The sequence below is a fragment of the Phyllobates terribilis genome, unplaced genomic scaffold, assembly GCF_046119375.1.
Source record: "Phyllobates terribilis strain yellow unplaced genomic scaffold, ASM4611937v1 Scaffold_1__5_contigs__length_1240528914, whole genome shotgun sequence".
Lineage (NCBI taxonomy): Eukaryota > Metazoa > Chordata > Amphibia > Anura > Dendrobatidae > Phyllobates > Phyllobates terribilis.
The window spans coordinates 236506827-236534034 of NW_027362761.1; the positions used below are offsets into that span (position 1 = coordinate 236506827).

At 47.2% G+C, this 27208-nt stretch overlaps 1 protein-coding gene across 3 annotated transcripts in view; it reads right to left on the reverse strand.

The window, feature by feature from the left end:
- CDH24 (cadherin 24) overlaps positions 1 to 11011 on the reverse strand; it is a 104673-nt gene extending 93662 nt beyond the window's left edge. Inside the window, exon 1 of one of the 3 annotated variants that reach the window (XM_073671110.1) lies at positions 10781 to 11011. The gene's annotated coding sequence lies outside the window, so the exon portion shown is untranslated. Of the gene's footprint in view, positions 1 to 10627 lie in introns of all 3 variants that reach the window. The other 2 variants (XM_073671108.1, XM_073671109.1) reach the window with 2 other exon arrangements.
- Between the last annotated feature and the right edge of the window lie 16197 nt (positions 11012 to 27208).

Sequence of the window (27208 nt, forward strand, 5' to 3'; positions counted from 1 at the left end):
CCGGCAAACAAGCTTCTGACAGCTTCTTTTAAAAAAGACATCGAAAAACTGTAGCCAGTTCAGAGAAGAGCTACCAGGATGATGACCAAACTATGTCCTACAAGGAACGGTTAAAGGATCTGGGAACGTTCAGCTTGTAAAAAGGAAGGCTAAGAGGAGACTTAATAGCTGTCTACAAATATCTGAAGGGTTGTCGCAGTGTAGAGGGATCATCATTATTCTCATTTTCACATGGAAACACGAGAAGCAAAGGGATGAAACTGAAAGGGAGAAGATACAGATTAGATATTAGAAAAAACTTTTTGACAGTGAGGGTGATCAATGAGTGGAACAGGCTGCCACGAGAGGTGGTGAGTTCTCCTTCAATGGAAGTCTTCAAAGGAAACAGAGGCTGGACAGACATCTGTCTGAGATGATTTAGTGAATCCTGCATTGAGCAGGGGGTTGGACCAGATGACCCTGGAGGTTCCCTCCAACTCTAACATTGTAGGATTCTATGAACAAGCACTAGAATTCTGGGTTTGTTAGCTGTAAAGTGGGCAACTTGTGTTGTCGTGATTGATGCCCTTATTCACATTGTACTGGCCTATTTAAAGAGTGAGTTTCTGTGAAAAAAAACAACAACTTAGTTTCTGCTCACATCGTATTTGAGTCTATATGTCAAAGGTACGCACTACAAGTATTCCCCGACATATGTCTGATGTACGCTACTGTATGGCCATGCAATGGTAAAAAGTATATAGCTTGATACAAGATTTTTTTTTGCAATGATCCACTATATACAGTGGTGGCCAAAAGTATTGGCACCCCTGCAATTCTGTCAGATAATACTCAGTTTCTTCCTGAAAATGATTGCAATCACAAATTCTTTGGTATTATTATCTTCATTTAATTTGTCTTCAATGAAAAAACACAAAAAGAATTTTCCTAAAGCCAAATTGGATATAATTCCACACCAAACCTAAAAAAGGGGGTCGACAAAAGTATTGGCACTGTTTGAAAAATCATGTGATGCTTCTCTAATTCGTGTAATTAACAGCACCTGTAACTTACCTGTGGCACCTAACAGGTGTTGGCAATAACTAAATCACACTTGCAGCCAGTTAACATGGATTATAGTTGACTCAACCTCTGTCCTGTGTCCTTGTGTGTACCACATTGAGCATGGAGAAAAGAAAGAAGACCAAAGAACTGTCTGAGGACTTGAGAAACCAAATTGTGAGGAAGCATGAGCAATCTCAAGGCTACAAGTCCATCTCCAAAGACCTGAATGTTCCTGTGTCTTCCGTGCGCAGTGTCATCAAGAAGTTTAAAGCCCTTGGCACTATGGCTAACCTCCTTAGATGTTAACGGAAAAGAAAAATTGACGAGAGATTTCAACGCAAGATTGTGCGGATGGTGGATGAAGAACCTCGACTAACATCCAAACAAGTTCAAGCTGCCCTGCAGTCCGAGGGTACAGCAGTGTCAACCCGTACTATCCGTCGGCGTCTGAATGAAAAGGGACTGTATGGTAGGATACCCAGGAAGAGCCCACTTCATACCCCGAGACATAAAAAAGCCAGGCTGGAGTTTGCCAAAACTTACCTGAGAAAGCCTAAAACGTTTTGGAAGAATATTCCCTGGTCAGTTGAGACAAAAGTAGAGCTTTTTGGGAAAAAGCATCAACATAGAGTGTACAGGAAAAAAAAAGAGGCATTCAAAGAAAAGAACACGATCCCTACAGTCAAACATGGCGGAGGTTCCCGGATGTTTTGGGGTTGCTTCGCTGCCTCTGGCACTGGACTGCTTGACCGTGTGCATGGCATTATGAAGTCTGAAGACTACCAACAAATTTTGCAGCATAATGTAGGGCCCAGTGTGAGAAAGCTGGGTCTCCCTCAGAGGTCATGGGTCTTCCAGCAGGACAATGACCAAAAACACGCTTCCAAAAGCACTATAAAATGGTTTGAGAGAAAGCACTGGAGACTTCTAAGGTGGCCAGCAGTGAGTCCAGACCTGAATCCCATAGAACACCTGTGGAGAAATCTAAAAATGGCAGTTTGGAGAAGGCACCCTTCAAATATCAGGGACCTGGAGCAGTTTGCCAAAGAAGAATGGTCTACAATTCCAGCAGAGCATTGTAAGAAACTCATTGATGGTTACCGGAAGCGGTTGTTCGCAGTTATTTTGGCTAAAGGTTGTGCAACCAAGTATTAGGCTGAGGGTGCCAATACTTTTGTCTGGCCCATTTTTGGAGCTTTGTGTGAAATGATCAATGATTTGATTTTTGCTTCATTCTCTTTTGTGTTTTTTCCTTGCAAGCAAATTAAATGAAGATAATAATACCAAAGAATTTGTGATTGCAATCATTTTCAGGAAGAAACTGAGTATTATCTGACAGAATTGCAGGGGTGTCAATACTTTTGGCCACCACTGTAGACACATAAAAGACCACCTTTTGTCTGTGTGTTTTTTAATGCATCTTTTGATGTATGGGGCATATTCTTCTGCTTTTATTAATCCAGTCTAAATCTGGTGTTCTTTTTTTTCTAAGCTGGAACGCCTCAAGAATTGACAAGTTACTTCTTTTGCCGTGCTGAAGATAACAAGTGGAAAACAAACAGCAACATGTGCACTATAGGCATGTCTTCCCATTGAAATCAACAGAAAACTTGAAGTGTTTTTGATGTAGATTTTGAAGACGAATCCACTTAAAATCAGCTTTGAATCCATGTGAACATACGCTTACTGGTTAATGGTTATCACAGACTGAATGTAAAGGGACTGTAAGATGATAATCCTTTTTTAATATTGTTATGATCCATCAATCAGAGAGGTCAGAAGTGTGTGAAGGTGAGGGTCTCACACTTCTGACTTGTCCCACTTCTAGGACCCCCTTCATGACAAAGTATGAGGGATCCTTGAAGATCGTGGACGCTAACAAAATCTCCAACAGGTTCCCCAATGATCAAAGTTCTTTAATAGTTCTGGTCTTCTAATAAAGGCAAAGGCATTGTTTGGGCCCCTATAGGCTCTAGGGCCCGGGTGAGACTTCATCTCCTGCACTTATTATAATTATGCCTCTGACACTGTGTGTTGATTCTCTGCAGGCAAAAAGGTGCTACTCTTCGTAAAAAATGAATTGGAAACAGCCAGAGCTTTGATGTTCCCATTCACTGTGATTAGGAACGCCGAGGCCTGAATCTACTTGTTCTTGGTAATGAGGGAAATGTACCCACACTTTCACAGTTTTATGACTTTCTGATGATGGATCAAAAAAGCAAAATAACACCTAACCCTTTCATTTACAGAGGTCAACTCAAGAACTCCTATATACTAGTAATGTTATTTTATAGAAGAAGCAGCTTAGTACATAAGACTCGTGCCAATCTAAACAAAGAGCACTGATGTGACTGCATTCACTGAGTGCTGCACTGCCGCTATTGTTTCTGCGCTCATCTCTCGCTTTCCCCTCTCACCAGCGGCTCGTCCACCTCCTGTCTCCCTGCAGGCCTGATATTTCAAGTGAGAAGGTTCTGACTGTTCTTTTCTAGCTCCGCTTATCCCGCAGACCATAGGAGGCTTTGTATTGGTTTTATTCTTGACTATTTCTCTGTCTGGTATGATTCCCACTGTTCCTCTGTATCTTCTCCCCATTGCCTCCCCCCTTATGTAGAACTTATTCCCCCTGTTCAGATTTAGCTGCGTACAAATTGTACCATCTGTCTCTTCTCTCCACTTCTCCTTCCCCTTCTCCCCTCGCTTTTCCTCTCTTCCTCTGTCTCTTTGTATGCCCGTCATGTTCAACACTTTACGCTTTACTGCAATAAGAAGAGGATAAGAAATCATAGGGAGAGACTGAGAGAGGAAAAGGAGGGGGAGAAAAAAGGGGATAGATAAAGATACCATAAAGAAGAACAAAACTAATGGGTGAGAGGGCGAGAAAAACAAAGCCTTAAATGTGGGGGATCATGATAGAGGGGGGCACTAGGGTAGCAGCTTGGCTGGACACAATTTGTGCCACTGCAGAAGTTCTGTGGCACTGAGGGACACACATGACCATCTGGTGACACGTCTCAGTGATGGCAGCACTTCTCTTGCAGTCCCTCATAGGGGACCTGAGCAGGTGACCAGAATTTAAACAAGTCACAATAGCCATGGCTGCGTGCATCATATGGAGTTTTATGTAGTCACATACTAGATATCACTCCAGCATTATCCAGTCATCCTTCTCCTCCATTCTCAGATATCTCATTGTCCTTCTGTCTGAGTCTTTCTTCCCCTCCGCCACTGTTTTTTTAATGCCACCCTCCCGCTATCTCTATTCCAACTGCTTGTAAAATTCATGTCTTTTTTCCCTGTAGGGTTTAGTGGATTATTCTAGGATGGTGTATGCTGGGTATTAACTTCCACATAGAAAATACGATTTTTCCTTCGTCTGCATCTGTGCATCAGACGAATTAAACTCTTAAATATACATGTCAGGTGGATTGTCTGCCAAGGAGTGTGTACAGAATGTGCTATGTGATGGTGTAATGGAGGCATTGATCATCCCGCAGCCAATCCCGTCACCTGTCTTACTGCTCCCAGAAACTCCTTCTCGAACCCCATTTATGGCCTCTATAGCTCTAAGTGTTCCCCTTAATGAGCCATTAAACCATTTGCTGCATATGATCCTATTGTTCAGTTACATCTCTCCTTTTATCTCTCTTTTTACAATGCATTATATTGGTCAAAACCGTTTTGCTGCGACTCTTCCATTACTTCTTATACAGCTCCGCAATCCACCTTTAACTCTCCTATTGCTTCACATAAATTCTGTAATTGCTCCATAATTACACGTCGTCTGCGCTCATTGCCAGCTGAACCGCTCATGCTAAATGCGTGACGCAATATGTTGTCAGCGAAAGCCGCCACTTGGCGCTCCTCCTCTTCCACAGCACTTCCATTCTTTACAGCCTCCTGTCTATACTGACACGTAGTGCCCTTCTGTTTCTATCACCGTCGTATATATTGGCACTGACACCACAGTAATAATCAGAATTCAGAATCACTGGATGTATCCACAGCCTGTATGTTCCCGGCCGCTCCTCATGACTTGTCAGGCTGCCACGTATATGGCATAATTAGATGATGCTGATTAACGAGCAATCAGAATGGAGAAAACAATGAAAATAATTCTCCTAATTGGGCATCTGTCGCCCGAGGCTAGAGATACATGGCGACTGTGGGCGCACAACATGAAGATTGCAATGTCACATTACGACATCGCGCTGTGGCACGTGACATAGAACCAGGGAACAACTGCCACCAAACCAACCCTGGTGACAGGCAGCACGCGACTTTCCCATCACAGAACGCAGTGTACGATGTGTGCCAATGTGATTTGTGACCAAAGCCACAATTCTTTAGTCGTAGATTTGATGCCACGTGATCACAGTCATTGTATAACCTTAGCCCTAACCTAAGTTATCTATGCTATGTTCTAATAGTAATGGGGACTACTACAAAATGCCCAGAATAAGGGGCACTTGGGTGACTGGTGGGAGTAGCACATGGTATGTGTAGCCTTTAAGTCAGTCTTCTTAACCAATCAAAAGTGCTCACAAGAAATTATGTCCCGCCCCTTTGACTTTTTGCTAGTAGGGAATGCTGCAGGAAATGTATTCAACCCTCTTTGTTCTCGGGCTACATAGGCACTCTGAGCACATAGTCCTCAGGCTACACGGGCACTCTGAGCACATAGTCCTCGGGTTACAAGGGCACTCTGAGCACATAGTCCTCGGGTTACACGGGCACTCTGAGCACATAGTCCTTGGGTTACACGGGCACTCTGAGCACATAGTCCTTGGGTTACACGGGCACTCTGAGCACATAGTCCTCGGGTTACACGGGCACTCTGAGCACATAGTCCTCGGGGAACTCTAAGCACATAGTCCTCAGGTTACAGGGGAACTCTGAGCACATAGTTCTCGGGTTACAGGGGCACTCTGAGCACATAGTCCTCGGGTTACAGGGGAACTCTGAGCACATAGTCCTCAGGTTACATAGGCACTCTGAGCACATAGTCCTCGGGTTACACGGGCACTCTGAGCACATAGTCCTCGGGTTACAGGGGCACTATGAGCACATAGTCCTCGGGTTACAGGGGCACTCTGAGCACATAGTCCTCGGGTTACAGGGGAACTCTGAGCACAAATTCCTCAGGTTACAGGGGCACTCTGAGCACATAGTCCTCGGGTTACTTGAGCACTCTGAGCACATAGTCCTCGGGTTACACAGGCACTCTGAGCACATAGTCCTCAGGTTACAGGGGCACTCTGAGCACATATTCCTCAGGTTACAGGGGCACTCTGAGCACATAGTCCTCAGGTTACAGGGGCACTATGAGCACATAGTCCTCGGGTTACAGGGGCACTCTGAGCACATAGTCCTCGGGTTACAGGGGCACTATGAGCACATAGTCCTCGGGTTACAGGGGCACTCTGAGCACATAGTCCTCGTGTTACAGGGGCACTCTGAGCACATAGCCCTCGATTTACAGGAGCATTCTGAGCACATAGAACTCGGGTTACATGGGCACTTTGAGCACATAGAACTCGGGTTACAGGGGCACTCTGAGCACATAGTCCTCGGGTTACAGGGGCACTCTGAGCACATAGTCCTCGGGTTACATGGGCATTCTGAGCACATAGTCCTCAGGTTACATGGGCACTCTGAGCACATAGTCCTCGGGTTACATGGGCACTCTGAGCACATAGTCCTCAGGTTACAGGGGCACTCTGAGCACATAGTCCTCAGGTTACAGGGGCACTCTGAGCACATAGTCCTCAGGTTACATGGGCATTCTGAGCACATAGTACTCTTGTTACAGGAGCACTTTGAGCACATAGTCCTCGGGTTACAGGGGCACTCTGAGCACATAGTACTCTTGTTACAGGAGCACTTTGAGCAAATAGTCCTCGGGTTACAGGGGCACTCTGAGCACATAGTCCTCGGGTTACACGGGCATTCTGAGCACATAGTCCTCCCTCGGGTTACACGGGCACTCTGAGCACATAGTCCTCGGGTTACACGGGCACTCTGAGCACATAGTCCTCAGGTTACAGGGGCACTCTGAGCACATAGTCCTCGGGTTACAGGGGCACTCTGAGCACATAGTCCTCGGGTTACAGGGGCATTCTGAGCACATAGAACTCGGGTTACATGGGCACTTTGAGCACATAGTCCTCAGGTTACAGGGGCACTCTGAGCACATAGTCCTCAGGTTACAGGGGCACTCTGAGCACATAGTCCTCAGGTTACATGGGCATTCTGAGCACATAGTACTCTTGTTACAGGAGCACTTTGAGCACATAGTCCTCGGGTTACAGGGGCACTCTGAGCACATAGTACTCTTGTTACAGGAGCACTTTGAGCACATAGTCCTCGGGTTACAGGGGCACTCTGAGCACATAGTCCTCGGGTTACACGGGCACTCTGAGCACATAGTCCTCAGGTTACAGGGGCACTCTGAGCACATAGTCCTCGGTTACATGGGCATTCTGAGCACATAGTCCTCCCTCGGGTTACACGGGCACTCTGAGCACATAGTCCTCGGGTTACACGGGCACTCTGAGCACATAGTCCTCGGGTTACACGGGCACTCTGAGCACATAGTCCTCAGGTTACAGGGGCACTCTGAGCACATAGTCCTCGGGTTACAGGGGCACTCTGAGCACATAGTCCTCGGGTTACAGGGGCATTCTGAGCACATAGAACTCGGGTTACATGGGCACTTTGAGCACATAGAACTCGGGTTACAGGGGCACTCTGAGCACATAGTCCTCGGGTTACACGGGCACTCTGAGCACATAGTCCTCGGGTTACATGGGCATTCTGAGCACATAGTCCTCGGGTTACATGGGCACTCTGAGCACATAGTCCTCGGGTTACACGGGCACTCTGAGCACATAGTCCTCGGGTTACACTAGCACTTTGAGCATAGTCCTCGGGTTACACGGACACTTTGAGCACATAATCCTCGGGTTACACGGGCACTCTGAGCACATGATCCTCGGGTTACATGGGCACTTTGAGCACATAGTCCTCGGGCTACATGGGCACTTTGAGCACATAGTCCTGGGGCTACACGAGCACGTTGAGCACATAGTCCTCTGGCTAAACGGGCACTCTGAGCACAAAGTCACTGGGTTACAGGGGCACTCTGAGCACATAGTCCTCAGGTTACACGAGCACTTTGAGCACATAGTCCTCGGGTTACATGGGCACTTTGAGCACATAGTCCTCGGGTTACATGGGCACTTTGAGCACATAGTCCTTGGGCTACACGAGCACGTTGAGCACATAATCCTCGTACTACACGGGCGCTTTGTGCACATTGTCCTCAGGTTACAAGAGCACTTTGAGCACATCGTCCTCAGGCTACACGGGCACTCTGGGCACGAAGAACTCGGGTTAAACGGGCATTCTGAGCACATAGTCCTCGCTTTACAGGGGCAATTTGAGCACATAGAACTCGGGTTACACGGGCACTTTGAGCACATAGAACTCCGGTTACACGGGCAATTTGAGCACATAGTCCTCGAGCTACATGGGCAATTTGAGCACATAGTCCTCGGGCTACATGGGCACTTTGAGCACATAGTCCTTGGGCTACACGAGCACTCTGAGCACGAAGAACTTGGGTTAAACGGGCATTCTGAGCACATAGTCCTCGGGTTACAGGGGCACTTTGAGCACATAGAACTCAGGTTACATGGGCACTTTGAGCACATAGAACTCGGGTTACACGGGCAATTTGAGCACATAGTCCTCGAGCTACATGGGCACTTTGAGCACATAGTCCTCGGGCTACATGAGCACTTTGAGCACATAGTCCTCGGGCTACATGAGCACTTTGAGCACATAATCCTCTGGTTACACGGGCACTTTGAGCACATAGTCCTCAGGTTACATGGGCACTTTGAGCACATAGAACTCGGGTTACACGGGCAATTTGAGCACATAGTCCTCGAGCTACATGGGCACTTTGAGCACATAGTCCTCGGGCTACATGGGCACTTTGAGCACATACTCCTTGGGCTACATAGGCATTTTGTGCACATAGTCCTCGGGCTACATGAGCACTTTGAGCACATAATCCTCTGGTTACACGGGCACTTTGAGCAAATAGTCCTTGGGTTACACGGGCACTCTGAGCACATAGTCCTCGGGCTACACGGGCACTTTGTGCACATAGTCCTCGGGCTACACGGGCACTCTGTGCACATAGTCCTCGGGCTACACGGGTACTTTGAGCACATAGTCCTCGGGCTACACGGGCACTTTGTGCACATAGTCCTCGGGCTACACGGGCACTCTGTGCACATAGTCCTCGGGCTACACAGGCACTTTGAGCACATAGTCCTCGGACTACACGGACACTTTGTGCACATAGTCCTCGGGCTACACGGGCACTCTGTGCACATAGTCCTCAGGCTACGTGGGTGCTTTGTGCACATAGTCCTCGGGCTACGCGGGTGCTTTGAGCACATAGACAAATACGCTCTAAATTATTTTTCTTTTCCTAATCTCTCTTTCAAATCCTGATACCAAGGATGTAAAATCTACCAGGAATAATTCTCATCGTGTCGATGCCAATGAGTACCGATATACCCAAACATGTCTACTAGTGCACAGAACTCTCTATACTGCACCTCCTGCTGCCAGAGACTGCTGGCCACTGAGTGCCTTGCACCATGCAGACCGCTGGGTACTGGGCAACCTGTAGATGCCCCCTAACAACACACAATGTATACAACACACACAATACCAAAACACACAACACCAACACACAATGTATACAACACACAATGTATACCACATACACAACACACACAACACCAACACACAATGTATACAACACGCAATGTATACAACATACACAATAAACACAAACACATAAACACAATGTATACAACACACAATGTATACAACATACACAACACACACACATAACACTAACACACAATGTATACAACATAAACACACACAACATACACATAACACCAACACACACAATATATAACACACAATATATGCAACACACACAACACCAACACATAATATATAACACACACAATGTATACAACACACACAACACCAACACACAATATATAACACACACAATGTATACAACACACACAACACCAACACATAATATATAACACACACAATGTATACAACACACACAACACCAACACATAATATATAACACACACAATGTATACAACACACACAACACCAACACACAATATATAACACACACAATGTATACAACACACACAACACCAACACATAATATATAACACACACAATGTATACAACACACACAACACCAACACATAATATATAACACACACAATGTATACAACACACACAACACCAACACATAATATATAACACACACAATGTATACAACACACATAACACCAACACACACACAATGTATACAACACACATAACAGCAACACCACACAACACACACACATGTATAACACACACAACACAGCATAAACAAAGCACACATAAAACACATAGTACACACAGAGTATATACACACACAGTACACACGATGCTTATATGCCTGTGCCATGCCACATACCAGCCTGCACCCCGCCGGTCATGCACACGGTCACACACGACCCTCACACACTCAGGCAGAAGTTTGAACGCACCGTGTAACTCCAGACGTGAGAGGCAGACCGCGCCACAGACAGCTCGGGATGTCACAGACCTCCGCAGAGACAGCGCTCACCCCGAAGCCCGCCACAGAGACCGCTCCAGATGTGAGAGAGTCCGGGAAGAAGACTGCTGCAGAGACAGCTCCACATCTACGAGAGGCTGCCGCCGCCGCCGCTGCTGCTGCAGAGACCATGTGATAAGGAGGCAGCGATACAGACAGGCACACACAGGTTCCTGCAGATGCTGCCCTGGTTTTAGAGCGAGTGATGCTGAGAATACGAGTTGACATACTCCCCCCCAAATAAAATCCCCTGCACTCCCCCTCCTCCTTCTAAGTCTCTCTCTCTTTCTATCTCTCCTCCTCTTTCTCCTTTCCTCTAATACAAGAGGACACAAAGAACAGAGAGAGACACAAAGTGACAGCCATAAAGCAGAGGGACAAGGAGTGAGAAGAGCAGACAGCAGCAGGACGTGTACACGGGGAGGACAGACTGAGGCATGGGAAGATGGATGGATGGATAGATAGACAGAGAGAGAGATAGATAGATAGATAGATAGATAGATAGATAGACTGAGAGATAGATAGATAGAGAGATAGATAGACTGAGAGATACAGTAGATAGATAGATAGACTGAGAGATAGATAGATAGAGAGATAGACTGAGAGATAGACAGAGAGATAAATAGATAGATAGATAGACAGAGAGAGAGATAGATAACAGATAGATAGATAGAGAGATAGACTGAGAGATAGACAGAGAGAGAGATAAATAGATAGATAGATAGACAGAGAGAGAGATAGATAACAGATAGAATCCATAGAATAGATAGATAATAGATAGATAGCGATGGAATACAGTGATGGATGACAGGGTTAGTGAATGGCCATCTGACACGGCTGGTTTTGGGGGCAATGTGACTGTGCCCCCAGGGTACGTACACAATTTTCCACTATACTAGAAAAGCAGCTAGATCCACACTGAAGATATATGTCCAGTGTTCAGTGTACATGGGCTTGTGAGGGGAATACAGAGTACTCTGCACAGAATAGGGCAGCAGTGTATGTCAGCACATGGTATACAGAGCAGGGATGAAAAGATAGAGGGCAAAGGAGGAGAAAATACTGTCTTCCAGGGGTACAGGACTATCTACAATGGGTACATTACTATCTGCCACATGCACAAGACTACCATAGGTACAATACTCTCTGCCATAGGTACAGTACTATCTGCAAGGGGTACAATACCACCTGCCAGGTGTACAGGACTATCTGCCATAGGTACAGTATTATCTACCAGGGGTACAGTGCTATCTGCTAGGGGTACAATACCATCTGCCAGTGGTACAGTACTATCTGCCAGGGGTACAATACTATCTGCCAGTGGTACAGTACTATCTGCCAGGGGTACAATACCATCTTCCAGGGGTACAATAGCATCTGCCAGGGGTATAGCACTATCTGCCAGGGGTACAGTACCATCTGCCAGGGTACAGTACTATCCGCCAAGGGTACTGTATATCCTCCAGGGGTACAGTACTATCTGTCAGGGGTACAATTCCATCTGCCATGCACTATGCTTGATATGAAGTAGTTTATACTCTATTTGATATGTGTGGCCCAGGCTCACCCACATGTTTTTCTGGGTATCTGTACCTTTTATAATATTTAGGAATACAATTTGATATACTTTTACATTATTTCAGTTCCTGCACTTTTTTTTTCTTGGCATTTATGCACAAACTGTAGTTTCCAAACACACATAGGGTATCGGCGTACTCAGTAAAAATTGCACAACATAATGTTACTGTTGTAAAAATAAAAAATTGGGCTAAGCAACATTTTAGTGGAAGAAATATAATTTTTCATTTTCATGTTCCAATGTTATAAAGTTCTGTGTAGCACTTGTGGGTTCAAGAGACTCATCAAACCCATAGATGAATTCATTGAGAGGTGCAATTTTTACAAAAGGGCCACTTTTGGAGTTTTTCAGCTGTTCTGGCATCTTAGTAGCTTCGCAAATGTCGCCCACAAATTTTTCTAAGGCTCCAAAAGCCAAATAGTGCTCTTTCCTTCTTAACCCTGACGTGTGGCCAAACAGTAGTTTGTGATGACATATGGGGCATCACCGCATTCAAGAAAAAATGTGCAATAAATTGTGGGGTTCAGTTTCACCTATTAACCCTTGTGTAAGTGACAAATTTGCAAAAAATAAAAAATAATAATTTTTGCAACTAAAATGTTATATTTCCACTTCCCAATGTTTTAAAATTTTGTGAGGCACTTGTATGTTCAAAATACTCACTATACCCCTAGATGTATTCCTTAAGCAGTGAAGTTTCCAGTATAGGATCACTTGTGGGGTTTTCTGCTGTTCTGGCACCTCAGGGGCTCAGCTTATGGCACCTATAATTTTATTCAAACAGATTCTGCGTTCTAAAACCAATGCTCCTTCCCATCTGATCCCTGCCGTGAGCTCAAACAGTAGTGTACACCCACATTTGAGGTACTGCCACGTTCAGTAAAAATTGTATAACAAATTATTGGGTCCATTTTCTCTGATTAGCCCTTGCGGAAATGATACATTTGGTGCTTAAACAATATTTTAGTGGAATTTTTTTTTTGTTTTCATATTTAAATGTCATAAAGTTTTGTGAATCACCTGTGAGTTAAAAATGCTCTGTACGCCCCTAAATGAATTACTTGAGGGGTCTAGTTTCCAAAATAGGGTCACTTGTGGGGGGGTTTCTGCTCTTTTGGTATGTCCAGGGCTCTGCAAATGCGGTATTCACAATGTATTCGAGACAAATTTACACTCCAAAAATCGAATAGCGCTCTTTCCTTTCCAAGCCCTGCCATGTGCCCAAACAGCTGTTTTTGACCACGTATGAGGTATCTTCGTGTTCAGAAGAAATTGCGTAACAAATTATGGGGTCTGTTTTTTTACACATTGTGAAAAGTACGAATTTGGGGCTAAAACAACATTTTAGCAGAAAAAAAGTAATATTTGTTTTTACATCCACATTTTAAAAAGTTCTATTAAGCACCTATGGGTTTAACAAGCTCAACATACCCCTAGATGAATTCCTTGATGGGCCTTATTTACAAAATGGGGTCACTTGTGGGGGTTTCTGCTGTTTTGATACCCGCATGGGCTCTGCAAATGAGACATTGTGTCTGCAATCTATTCCAGCCAGATTTACATTCCAAATACTAAATTTATTTTCTTCCCTTCCGAGCCCTGCCATTTGTCCAAACAGAACTTTTTGACTACATGTGGGGTATTGCCACACCCTGAAGAAAGTGGGTAACAAACTGTGAGGTCCACTTTTTCATGTTACTTCTTGCAAAAGTGAAAAATTTGAATATGATGACCTAATGTTATCAAACTCTGTGTAGTACCTGTGAGTTTAAAATGCTCACTATATCTCTGGATAAAATCTTTGAGGGGTGTAGTTTCCAAAATGGGGTCACTTGTGGGAGGTTTCTGCTGTTATTGTGCCTTAGGGGCCGTGCAAATGCGACATGGTGCCCACAATCTATTTCAGCCAAATTTGTGTCCAAAATTCAAATGGTGCTACTTCCCATCCGAGCCCTGCCGTTTCTGATGAAATGTGGGGTATCAGCACACTCAGAAGAAACTAGGTAATAAATACCGGGGTCCATTTTCTTGTGCTATTTCTTGTAAAAGGGAAAAAAATTGGGCCAAAACAACATTTTAGAGTAAAAATTAATTTTTCTTTCATTTGCCTTTGTATTAATTCCTGTGTAGCACCTGAAGGGTTAAAAAAAAATTCTGACAGCAGTATATGAGGTGTGAAATTTTTAAAATGGTAGCAATTTTGGGGCGTTTTCAATATATAGGCTCCTCAAACGCTATTTAAAACTAAACAGGTCCCTAAATTTCTTGAAAAAATGAGAAATTGCGACTAAACTTTTAACACTTCTAACAAAATAAAATGACATTGGAAAAATTATGCAGATGTTAAGAAGACTTATCAGAAATGTTATTTATTAATTGTTTTGTACAGCATGACAAACTGGTTTAACCCTTTCATCACCTTGGGTTTTCCATTTTTGCGTTTTCGTTTTTTGCTCCTCATAACTTTTGGTTTACGTCAATATGGCCATGTGAGAGCTTGTTTTTTTGTAGGACAAGTTGTAATTTTGAACGACACCATCGGTTTTACCATATCGTGTACTGGAAAACGAGAAGAAAATTAAAAGTGTGGTGAAATTGAAAAAAAGTGCAATTCTACAATTATTTTTTTACCATGTTCAGTAAATGCTAAAACTGACCTGCCATTATGATTCCCCAGGTGATTACAAGCTCATAACCTATACCAACATATATAGGTTTTTTTTTATTTAAGTGGTGAAAAAAAATGCAAGGTTTGCAAAAAAAAAAATCGCCATTTTCCGAGACCCGTAGCATCTCCTTTTTTCGGGATCTGGGGCCGGGTGAGGGCTTATTTTTTGCACGCCGATGTTTTTATTGATACCATTTTGGGTAGATACAATCTTTTGATTGCCTGTTATTGCATTTTATTTCAATGTAGTGGTGACCAAAAAAACATAATTCTGGCATTTTGATTTTTTTTGCCGTTTACTGATCAGATTAATTCTTTTATATATTGATAGATCGGGCAATTCTGAATGTGGCAATACCAAATATGTGTAATTTGGATTTTTTTTATTGTTTTATTTTGAATGGGGTGAAGTTTTTATAGTTTTTTAATTTTTTTTATATTTTTTATTTTTTAACTTTTCACATGCTTCAATAATCTCCATGGAAGACTTCAAGCTGCGATCATACGATCGCCTGTGCTACACGCAGCAGGGCTTCAGCTGTGTGTCTGCTGTGACACATTCACCTATCAGTGCTTGTTCAGAGTCTACACTGCTATCGCTATATTTACACATAGAGGTAACATTAACATGGAATTTGAACAAGCACATAGTTCTGGACAGTTAGAGCCATGATTAGGACAACTACTCTGGGAGAAGCTGATGCTGCATGTTGGAGATTTTGCAAGATTTATAACAGCGACTTGTAAGGAGATGAGAGGGAGGCGGAGGGAAGTTAGCATCTAACTGCACTTCACGATCTGGGCAGGTACTAGTGGTCAAGCTCTATGGAAACCATTCCTACATTAAGATAAAAGTACTCATTGCAGGAGAATGACAGCAGATAGAAAAAGCAATTCATGCTTATTTTCATGCAAACTAACTAAAGCAATTTAACCCCTCTACAACCTATGACGTATCTAAACGTCATAGGTCGCCTTCCCCACTTTGTTGCAGGCTCTGGCGCTGAGCCAACATAGTTTCAGGCACATGAAAGTGTGTCACCCCAGGCCTGGATGCCACAAATATTAAAGGCTGTGTCTGAGAGCAGGAGGGAGGTTCCCTGGTCAGGGACAATTAGCATACAGCACCTCCTGTCCCAGGCCAGTAGGGGGAGCTGGCTGCCCCTATATAAGCTGGAACTGAGGGCAGGGTTAGGGAGAATTGGACAACCTAGCTCAGGACTGAGACTAGTTCCAGAGAAGGAGGGACAGTTCAGCTGTAGCCAAGGAGTCCGTGAGGCAGAGGAGAAGCTGCGAGCCAGGGACAGAGGCGACGAGAGCCGGTCCTGGCTGAGAGAACTACACTACCGGACATTGGGGTCCGAGGCTGTCAGGGTTGTAAGCCCAGCAGCAGAGAACCAACCCGCGAGGGATTTCAGGTCCCTTGGCCTAAAAAGCCTGGAGGCTCCGCCACACAGAGGGACCAGTACAGCACGGAGAAGCAAAAGGTACCTAAGGCCCGAGTTGCAAGCCATATAGGCGAAGTAAACGGCCAGCTCAGCGACGTGGGCTATTACACCACGAAAAGGGGGATAGTCTGCAAGGGCAGAGAGAGAACGGTAGGCCTTCACACTCACCCTGACCAGTGGGGCTCGCCTGAATGCTCTCAGACACCCAGGCCCATTCCTACCCGGTACTCCTGTTGGGTCAGCAGTAATACCTACAATAAAGACCCTGGACTGTTTGAAGTGGACTCTGAACTATTATTACTGCGGCCTGCACTATTACCCCCAGCATTCACATACGCTGCCCTGAGGCTACACTCTTCCCGTGGGGAGTTATCCGACCCCTGTGCTGCACACCAACATCAGCCTCAGCGGTCTGCCTTGCAGCGGCGGTCATCCCTGACCGCAATCCACGGGTGGCATAGTCGGACATTCATAACTCTACAAATAGACTACCACAGCATTTGGTCTGACCACCCTGAGCCACGGAATCTGGTTGCCACTACTACCCCCATCATCGCATAGAAGCCCGATTCCGGGTGCCCCACGGCACAGGGGGCGAGTCAGCTTTGGCGTAGTCGGCAGGATTGTGACCAACCCGCCACAAACGGGTATTGCGTGCCTGAAAAAGACTTTATACTTACCTGAGTGAAGTTTCCTGCCATTCGGGGTCGTTTCCCGCCATTCGGAGCCTTTTCCCGCCATCGAGCGCCATCAACGGGACGCCGCGCGGGAAGAAGAGGGGCGTGGACGTCCAAACCGCGCGAGACCTGAAGCCCCTCCCTACGCACCGACGCTGCGCAAGGTCCTGGAAGGAGAGAGAGCGACGCTGACGTCACAAGGACGCGACGCAAGGTCCTCGCCCGGAGCAGCACCAGCGGAGCCGCGGCCTACGGAAGAGGATCAACGGAAGGTAGGCCACGGTTAACTAGCGGGAGGAAGATGTCGGAAGCAGAGGCCCCCTCTACCACCAGTGTGGCTGCAGCAGCGGTGATGCCGTTCTCCATGCCCTACATCCCCGGAGCGGCCTGGCTGCCCCAATACTCAGGGGAATCCCATACATTAACTGACTTTAAGGAAAGACTACACAGTTTATTTAAAGTTTATCCCCTGACAGAAGAACAGAAAGTGAGCATTCTGACGGGGCAGCTAACCGGTGCATCCCAGCGGGAAGTGAAATCATGGTCAGATGAGGAGAAAAGGACTGTAAAGGACATTCTGACCCGGCTACGGGGTACCTTTGACACCAGTACCTCAGCAGAAATCAAAATGCGGTTCTATGGCTGTAAGCAGCGAGCCCAAGATAGTATCAGAGACTATGCCTTGAACCTGCAAGAAGCTTTGGGAGCAATCAAACAAGCTGACCCTGGCAGCGTGCAGGATACCGATAAACTGTTGACTGATCAGTTCATAGAAGGTCTGCTGTCCAGCGCCCACAGAACTCAGCTGCGCCTCATGGCCCTACAGAACCCCGATTTGACTTTTGCACAATTCAAGGATAGGGCCATCCGGGTGCTCCGAGAACCCGCACCAGGTGGCGCTGTAGCTTCCAGGCGCCCTGCCATCACTTACCACCAGGAGGCGGCGCCCTATCGCGCGGACCTTGTGGGGGCTGATGTGCAGGCCCTAAATCCATCCCCACCTGCAAACCTGCACCATCAGGTCCAAGAACTAACAAAGAGTGTTGCTGCATTGACCAGGACCGTACAGTCGTTACAGATGGACCTGTCAGGACCAATCAAGCTGGCTTCAAATCCGGCGTCGACGGAGGAGGATCCTGTCGTTCCGAGGGAGGCCCGCCGATCGTTACACTGAGGATGGACAGCCGATTTGCCGCCGTTGCAGCCAGCCGGGATACGTAGCCAGGTACTGTACTTTAAATGGGTCTGACCTGGGGCAGAGGGCCAACCCCCAGGCTTAAGGTCATCAGGCCCGTCTAATTGGCGTGATAAGTACGTAGAGGGACGCCCGGTTTTACCCGTAGTGCTGGACGGTATCCCCATGAGTGCACTGCTGGACACCGGGTCCCAAGTGACTACCATCCCCTATGTACTTTTTAAGCAGTACTGGAGTGACACTGACATAACCCGCTATCCAGACAGTGACTTGAGCATCATCGCCAGCAATGGCCAGCCCGTGCCACAGGTGGGGTTCAGAGAGATGACCATTAAGATTGGTAAAGTTGAACTGCCGGCACAGGGAGTGATCATTGTGGACATTGACCGTCGAGAAAGTCACCCTAAAATAACCTTGGGTACTAACGTGATTGAAAATTGTCTTTCAGAAGTGATTGTAATTTTGCAGCAGGTGGCGATGAATGCGAGCTCCAGCCAACAGATGGTCCTCCAGAAAGAGATAAGAGCCCTGATGAGACGGCAACAGGTAGAACTGTCTGGTGGTGAGATCGGTAGCGTGAGGATGAGCGACCCGTTCCCCATTGCCATGCCTCCCAAAAGTGAAAAGATGATCTGGTGTCGGACTGCAATCGGGTTAAGAGGGAGAGACTACCAAGCCATGGTAGAACCCATGTACTCAGACAGCAGGCCCACCATTTTGACAGCCCGGGGAGTGGTTGATGTCCGCCATGGAAGGGTGCCCATCTGGATCTTAAACATTGGGGAAAGGGAAGTACACTTGCCCCGGTACGCTACATTAGCCAAATTGTTTGCTGTTGAACACAATGCTCTCAGGGTCGTGGAACCCTTGCCTCCATCTCCACCGGTGGAGGATAATGGCTCCCAGAAACACAAGGAGGACTTGTGCCAGAAACTTCACGTGGGTGCTGACTCCACTCCCTCGCACCAAAAACAAGGAGTCTACCGGGTGGTTCAGGAGTACGAGAGAATCTTTAGTAAGCACCCGCTAGACTTCGGCAGGGTGAAAGGGGTAGAACACCACATCCCCACGGGGAGCCACCCACCAATAAAAGAGAGATACAGACCTGTACCCCCTGCACATTATCAGAACGCAAAGGGCATGCTGAGAGAAATGAAAGAAGCCGGGGTCATTAGGGACAGCTGTAGCCCCTGGGCAGCCCCCTTGGTTCTGGTAAAAAAGAAAGACGGTACCATGAGAATGTGCGTGGACTATAGACAAATCAATCATATCACCCATAAAGACGCGTACCCGTTACCTAGGATAGAGGAGTCTTTAGCCGCACTAAAATCAGCTAACTTCTTCTCTACTTTGGATCTTACTAGCGGGTACTGGCAGGTTTCTGTGGCAGAGGCTGACAAGGAGAAGACTGCCTTCACCACCCCGATGGGATTGAGTGAATTCAACTGTATGCCATTCGGGCTCTGCAATGCAACCGGGACCTTCCAGAGGCTGATGGAATGCTGTCTAGGGCACCCAAACTTCGAGACGGTCCTACTTTACCTGGACGACGTGATTGTCTATTCGAAGACTTACGAGGACCATCTAAAGCACCTGGCCGAGGTGTTCGAAGCCCTGGCAGGCTATGGCCTGAAAGTGAAGCCCTCAAAGTGTCACCTGTTAAAACCGAAGGTACAGTACCTAGGGCACGTGGTGAGTGCTGAGGGAGTAGCCCCCGACCCCGACAAGGTTACAGCCATCAAGAGCTGGCCAAGCCCCTCTAACATCAAAGAAGTGAGGCAATTCCTCGTGTTGGTAGGCTACTACCGAAGGTTCATCCCCGGGTTCACTAAGATGGCAGCTCCAATGCAGGACCTCCTGATAGGTCAGTCTAAATCCAGAAGTCACAAGCCACCCTTCAAGTGGGACAAGCCGGAAGAGGAGTCCTTCCGCCAGTTGAAGATGGCCCTCACAGGGGATGAGATCCTGGCCTACCCCGATTATGGCCAGCCTTTTATCCTCCACACAGACGCAAGTAATGTGGGGCTAGGAGCCGTACTGTCCCAAAACCAACAGGGCAGAGAAAGGGTGATTGCGTACTCCAGCCGGAAGCTGAGGCCCACTGAAAGGAACCCGGAGAATTACAGCTCCTTCAAGCTAGAATTCTTGGCAGTGGTGTGGGCCGTCACAGAATGGTTTAAACAGTACCTGGCCTCCGCAACGTTCACTGTGTACACGGACAACAACCCGTTGACACACCTAGATAACGCAAGACTAGGTGCCCTAGAACAGCGGTGGATGGCCCGGCTATCAAATTATGACTTCACAATCAAATACCGAGCAGGCAGAACCAACGCAGATGCCCTATCAAGAATGCCCCACCTACCCGAAGGAGAAGAAGACTCGGAAGAGCTGGAGGAAGTAGAGCTCCCTGCGATCCACCGGTATGGGGCCACTCAGTATTCTCACTGGGTAAGAGACAAAGACCTAACCACCGTCATGTTCAACCCCTTACCTCACCACGGCTAGGCTGAAACGCAAGATCGCGACCCTGCAATTCACCTGGTGAAAGACATGTTAACCCAGGCAGACGCTAGCCCTGACCCGGACGCTCCAGAGGAAGCCAAGCAGTTATGGAAGGAGAAAAGCAGGCTATTCCTCTACGAAGGTAAGCTGTGCAGAAGGCTTGTCAACCACCGGACGCACGAGCTGACCTGGCAGGTAGTGGTCCCGAGACGGAATGCAGCAATGGTCCTGGAGGCCTACCATGACAGAGCGGGACACTTCGGGTGGAAGAAACTGGAGTTCCTACTGAGAGAGCGGTTCTACTGGATCGGTATGAGAGGGGCCATAGAGAAGTGGTGCAGGGACTGCGGCCCATGTCACCTCAGAAGGAACGACCGTACCAGCCAGAAGACACCCTTAAGGCCCATCGTCACCAGGCAGCCTCTTGAGCTGGAAGGTCTGGACCATGTGTAGTTGGCTCCAAGCCGGTCCGGCTACATCTATGCCCTCACGATTGTGGACCATTACTCCCGGTTCTTGGTGGCGGTCCCAGTTAAACACTTGACAGCCCAAACAGCGGCCAGAGCCTTCCAACAACACTTCTGCCATCCACACGGGTATCCGGAACAGGTCTTGACAGATCAAGGTCCGGCGTTTGAGGCGGAAGTCTTCCAGGAGTTCTGCAACCTCTACGGCTGTAGGAAGATTCGCACAACGCCTTACCACCCGCAAACCAACGGGCTGTGTGATAAAATGAATAATATCGTCATTGATCTCCTCAAGACGTTGCCCCTGGAGGAACGCAGCCTGTGGCCGGAGAAGCTGCCAGACCTGATAGACTTGTACAACCATATCCCGGTGAATGCTACCAACTGCACCCCGGCTTACCTGATGCGAGCAAGACCAGGTAAGCTGCCTATGGACCTGGAGATGGGAGTCTTGACACCCGAGGACACCTCCCCAGATGCGGACTGGGATACGTAACGGCGGCTACAGTACAAGAAGGTACTGGAGAGTGTGGAGGAGTCTGGCTCAAGCGAGAGAAAAACAAGAGAGGCTCTTCAACCAACACGCCCCTGCTGGTCCCCTGGAACCTGGTGAGCAGGTCCTGAAGCGGAAGAGAAAGCTTCACAAGCTAGATGACCAGTGGGAGAGGGACCCGTACACAGTACTGCCGTCCAACCACGACAACCCGAAGGTATGTGTAATTACCGAGGATGGAGGAGAAACCACTAGCACTGTCTCCAGAGACCACCTAAAACGGTGCCCCGAGCAACTGCAGAGTCCAAGTGAAGATCAAGATGACCTTGAGCCCGCAGTAGACAAGGAGGAAATGGTCAGCACCGTTCTCGGAGAGTTCCCCCGGTCCTGGACTCGGATAAACGATGCCATAGTGGTACCCGTCCTACACTTCCTTCAACCTACCCAGCAGGAGCCTACAAGAGAGCAGAAAGAACAAGAAGAACAAGCAGCTCCGGAGGCAGAAGAACCCATGCCAGCAGCCCAGGAGAGTCAACCCTCTGCTGACAGTGAGCCTGCCATGCCTTCGGTAAGCCAAAGGACCCGCAGACAGCTGCCTGCCCTGCCTGTAAACCCAGCTAGTAGCTGTACCCTTAATACTAGTGGGGAAAGCCAGGTTAGACCACCACCAGACAGTGGGTTATGGAGGTCAACCCGAAGCACTAGGGGTCAAATACCAGCTCGCTGGAAGATCTAAATGCACAGTGTATATATTTAATGTTTTATGTTTGTACCCTGGTTATTAATAATGTTTTTCCAGTTTCCCTAGATACAATGGACTGACAGGTTATGGACGGTGAATAACCGGAACTACCATGTAGATAGTTGCACTTGGTGCCCTCTTTCGAAGACGACCACGGAAGAAAAACCTGTCCGGGGTGGCCCTCTTGTGGTCCAAAGTAGGTAGCTCAGCCTTGCCGCCACGCCCAAGGCCCGGAACTTGGGGTTTAAAGGGACAGGTCCCCAGATTGTGGAAAACTTCACCTAGTTGGGTGATATGGACACCCGGTCACGGAAGCGCCGTGACCTTAAGGACAAAATGTACTTGTATATATGTTATGTTACTGTTAATACCCTGTATTTGTGTTTCATGTTTAGTCCCGGAGTACTAAATTTTACTAGGGGGGAATGTGTCACCCCAGGCCTGGATGCCACAAATATTAAAGGCTGTGTCTGAGAGCAGGAGGGAGGTTCCCTGGTCAGGGACAATTAGCTTACAGCACCTCCTGTCCCTGGCCAGTAGGGGGAGCTGGCTGCCCCTATAAAAGCTGGAACTGAGGGCAGGGTTAGGGAGAACTGGACGACCTAGCTCAGGACTGAGACTAGTCCCAGAGAAGGAGGGACAGTTCAGCTGTAGCCAAGGAGTCCGTGAGGCAGAGGAGAAACTGCGAGCCAGGGACAGAGGCGATGAGAGCCGGTCCTGGCTGAGAGAACTACACTACCGGACATTGGGGTCCGAGGCTGTCAGGGTTGTAAGCCCAGCAGCAGAGAACCAACCCGCGAGGGATTTCAGGTCCCTTGCCCTAAGAAGCCTGGAGGCTCCGCCACACAGAGGGACCAGTACAGCACGGAGAAGCAAAAGGTACCTAAGGCCTGAGTCGCAAGCCATACAGGCGAAGTACACGGCCAGCTCAGGGACGCGGGCTATTGCACCATGAAAAGGGGGATAGTCAGCAAGGGCAGAGAGAGAACGGTAGGCCTTCACACTCACCCTGACAAGTGGGGCTCGCCCGAATGCTCTCAGACACCCAGGCCCATTCCTACCCGGTACTCCTGTTGAGTCAGTAGTAATACCTACAATAAAGACCCTAGACTGTTTGAAGTGGACTCTGAACTCTTATTACTGCGGCCTGCACTATCACCCCCAGCATTCACATATGCTGCCCTGAGGCTACACTCTTCCCATGGGGAGTTATCCGACCCCTGTGCTGCACACCAACATCAGCCTCAGCGGTCTGCCTTGCAGCGGCGGTCATCCCTGACCGCAATCCACGGGTGGCGTAGTCGGACATTCATAACTCTACAAATAGACTGCCACAGCATTTGGTCTGACCACCCTGAGCCACGGAATCGGGTTGCCACTACTACCCCCATCATCGCATAGAAGCCCGGTTCCGGGTGCCCCACGGCCCAGGGGGTGAGTCAAAAGCTCATCTGACCAGCTGTCATGTGCTCCTAACAGCCGAGGGTGGAATCACGATCCACCCACAGCTGTTAACATGTTTAAATGCCCTGTCAATCTCTGACAGCAACATTTAACATGTCCGCGCCAGAAGAGCGTCACTAACTTTGCCCATCAGCGCCCCTGTCATATGATTGCGGGACGCTGATGGATCGGCATGGCAACCGGAGTTCTCCAGAAGACACCCATGCTTGTCATTTCCGATCTGCCAGTGGCCGGTGTTCATAGCAGAAGATCATTTCTGCTACACATAGCAGGGCTGGATCAGATGATCGCAGCTTCAAGTCTCCTAAGGAGACTATTGAAGCAAGTGAAAGGTAAAAAAAAGGGTTTTAAAAATATAAAAAAAATGTAAAAAATATAAAAGTTCAAATCACTCCCCTTTTGCCCCATTCAAAATAAAACAATGAGAGTTCAAGGACAGTGAAGCTACATATCGTTGGAAAAGGGTCTGGATAGAGCAGTGTTACTCTGGATGTTTTTGGTGATTCTGGGACGCGTTGTTCGGCTTGACATGAGCTGACTCGGTTAACACAACCAAGGATGCAGCATCTTGGGCTAGGCCATGTGAGACCTTATTTCTAAGGACTTAGAAAAGCCCTGCGTTAGAGAGATCCAAGAGATTCAAGTCAGCGTTTCTGATTATTCGGAACTCAATCCAGCAAGGACCCGTTCATTTCAGTCTCAGGACATACTGGTATCATCTTACATCTGAATATATATGCACATATATTAATAACTTTATGAAGGTCTAGTTAGTTAGGAGAAAAGGCCTCTTCTGTAAGAGACACTTCAAAAACTGCTCCGAGTAGGCGATTACTAGAGTACTGGCACAACTCTGTTGTTTTATGGCTTTATGCATAGAAAGGGTTAATCGCATGTATTTTTGCTGGCATATAACTATTAATTCTGTTTAGTGTAACTGTGTATACTCTTAATCGCTGTTATAGAGAGGAATTGCTGTCATCGTATTTGTTATTGATTCACTGTTTACCTACCATCCTTTCCTTTGTTTTTTATAAACTGTTTATTAAATATTTATACTATATTATCTAATATTTGTGCGTGTCTGCTGATTGTTGCTGTACCTCTTGTCCACATTTCAATGAAAACATAGCTGCCCTATAAAGGTGTGTGGTGGAGGTCTCAATAGAAAGACCCCACAAAAGATATGAATGATTTTCACAATCTTTTGAAAAATGTAAAGTAAGCATCATACAAAGATGTAAGAAAACTCCCATGTGTGATAATGCTGTGACTTCAGCCTTGGGCTTGTCTCTAGGGTGAAACGCTGCAAACCTTTTCTGGAATAACTGACAATATTTTAGATGAAGTGATTGTGTATAAAATATTTTCCTAAACATAGAACCTTCCATCTTCTATTTGGTGTATTGAGGGACACTGCGGTCACCTCCAGGTAACATCGCTGCGCCTATAGTACAAAAGCTTCCACACGACTTCTTGGTTAAATGTTAATACATTGTACTTGCTAGGCAATTTTACTTAAATCTCTTTTATATAGTACAACTTTTGTTCTAGGTATAGTGGCTTTTTAAGTCATGCTTAAAGGGTAAGTTAAAACCTGCATTACAAGGAATGCTTGGAGTTATGGAAATAACATATCTAAGGTGTCATATTTCAGACAGATATTGTGGCGTCTCACCTTTCTAAATCATGACAATTTTTTTCTGTTAACTTGATAATCACCCCTAGAACCAATATAAATGCCATTATTAAAGGTCTGTATTTTTTCACAGAATAAGGTAAAAAATATTAAAATTTGAGAGTCCTCATTAGTTGATACCTGTTACGTACGCACTTCTCAGCACATGACGTGGACTGCACCTGCGAGAGTTAATTTATCTCCTCTCACTCAATCCAGCACTCAACCTCTGTTTTAGGCTATAGAGTGACCATAAATCACACCCGACACATTCAGCACACTCCAGTTTCTTAACTCGCTAACACCACTGATCAAGCACATGGGGTGATGAGTCTCCAATCTATGTTACTGTCTGATATTGAAAAAGATCACACGCTCTCTCTTAAAGGCTATAGGTTCTTTAATGCATACAAGGATCTGTAGCACCCTGAGGATTCGGCTGCTACAGGGGTATTGCACCTCAACCCAGAGGTGTGATATTCCACTCCCGGGTAAGGAAGGAGTGTGGAACTGAGCTCAGATAGACTGCATGCACTACATACATCCCATTTCAGAGGAGCAGGCCGACGGTACTCCCACTTAGAAATGTGCAGGTACAACCGAGCCTGTTCCTGGCTGGAGTGGGAGGGGGGTGGTACATCCCATGTAGTGTAGGGGCAGATAGGGGGAGCAGTCTGGGTAGTGATAGGAGCTCATTGGGTGCTGGTCACCTGAGCTCACACATAGAGGGATATATAAGGAGGGCACCAACTAGAATCAGGGTCAGACGCAGAGAGTCAGCTGCAGAGAACAAGTTGGAGAGGAGAGAGAAGGAAACAGCAGCCCTGGAGAGAGAGAGAGGAGGAAGAAAGAGAAAGACCCAGAGGGGGAAGACTGAAGGGACCCAAGAACCCAAATTAGAACACCGGGTGAGGAGTCAGCATCAGGGTACCGGAACCCAAGCTGGTGGGGGCAAAAACAATCCCCAGCCAGAGACCGGAGATCGTGGGCAGCGTTTGCCACGGTCACCCACCACATTCACCCTGAAGGCAAACCACATGAAGGGTCAGGGAACCCAGGGCCAAGGGTGTCCCAAAAGAAGGCCCGAGGGAGCTGGACCTAGGTGAATCCCTGGTGGGGACGGCTGAAGAAAGGACAGAGGGAGAGCTCAGGGCCACGCTCCGGACTTGTTTGGGGGTTGGCTGGATCCAGGACCTGGTGGACGCAGCACGGTTCGGGTGGTCACTAGCAGCTGGAGTGACCAGTACAACATCTGCAGTAAGTAAACACCCTTAACTGCATACCCGAGTCTGTCTTCATTGCCGGCTGCACCGCACCACCACAACCCCCATCCTCTGCGCCTGTCCCCTCTGAGGCTATACCCCTCCCGTTGGGGGTTATCCCACCAAGCTGCGCATCCACCATCAGCCTCAGCGGACCCTGCTGCAGCGGCGGCCACAGTGACCGCATCACAACGGGTGGCGTAGTCGACACAAAAGAACTTTAGTAACATCTGTAAAGCTGCCACATAACACTGAGCTTGAC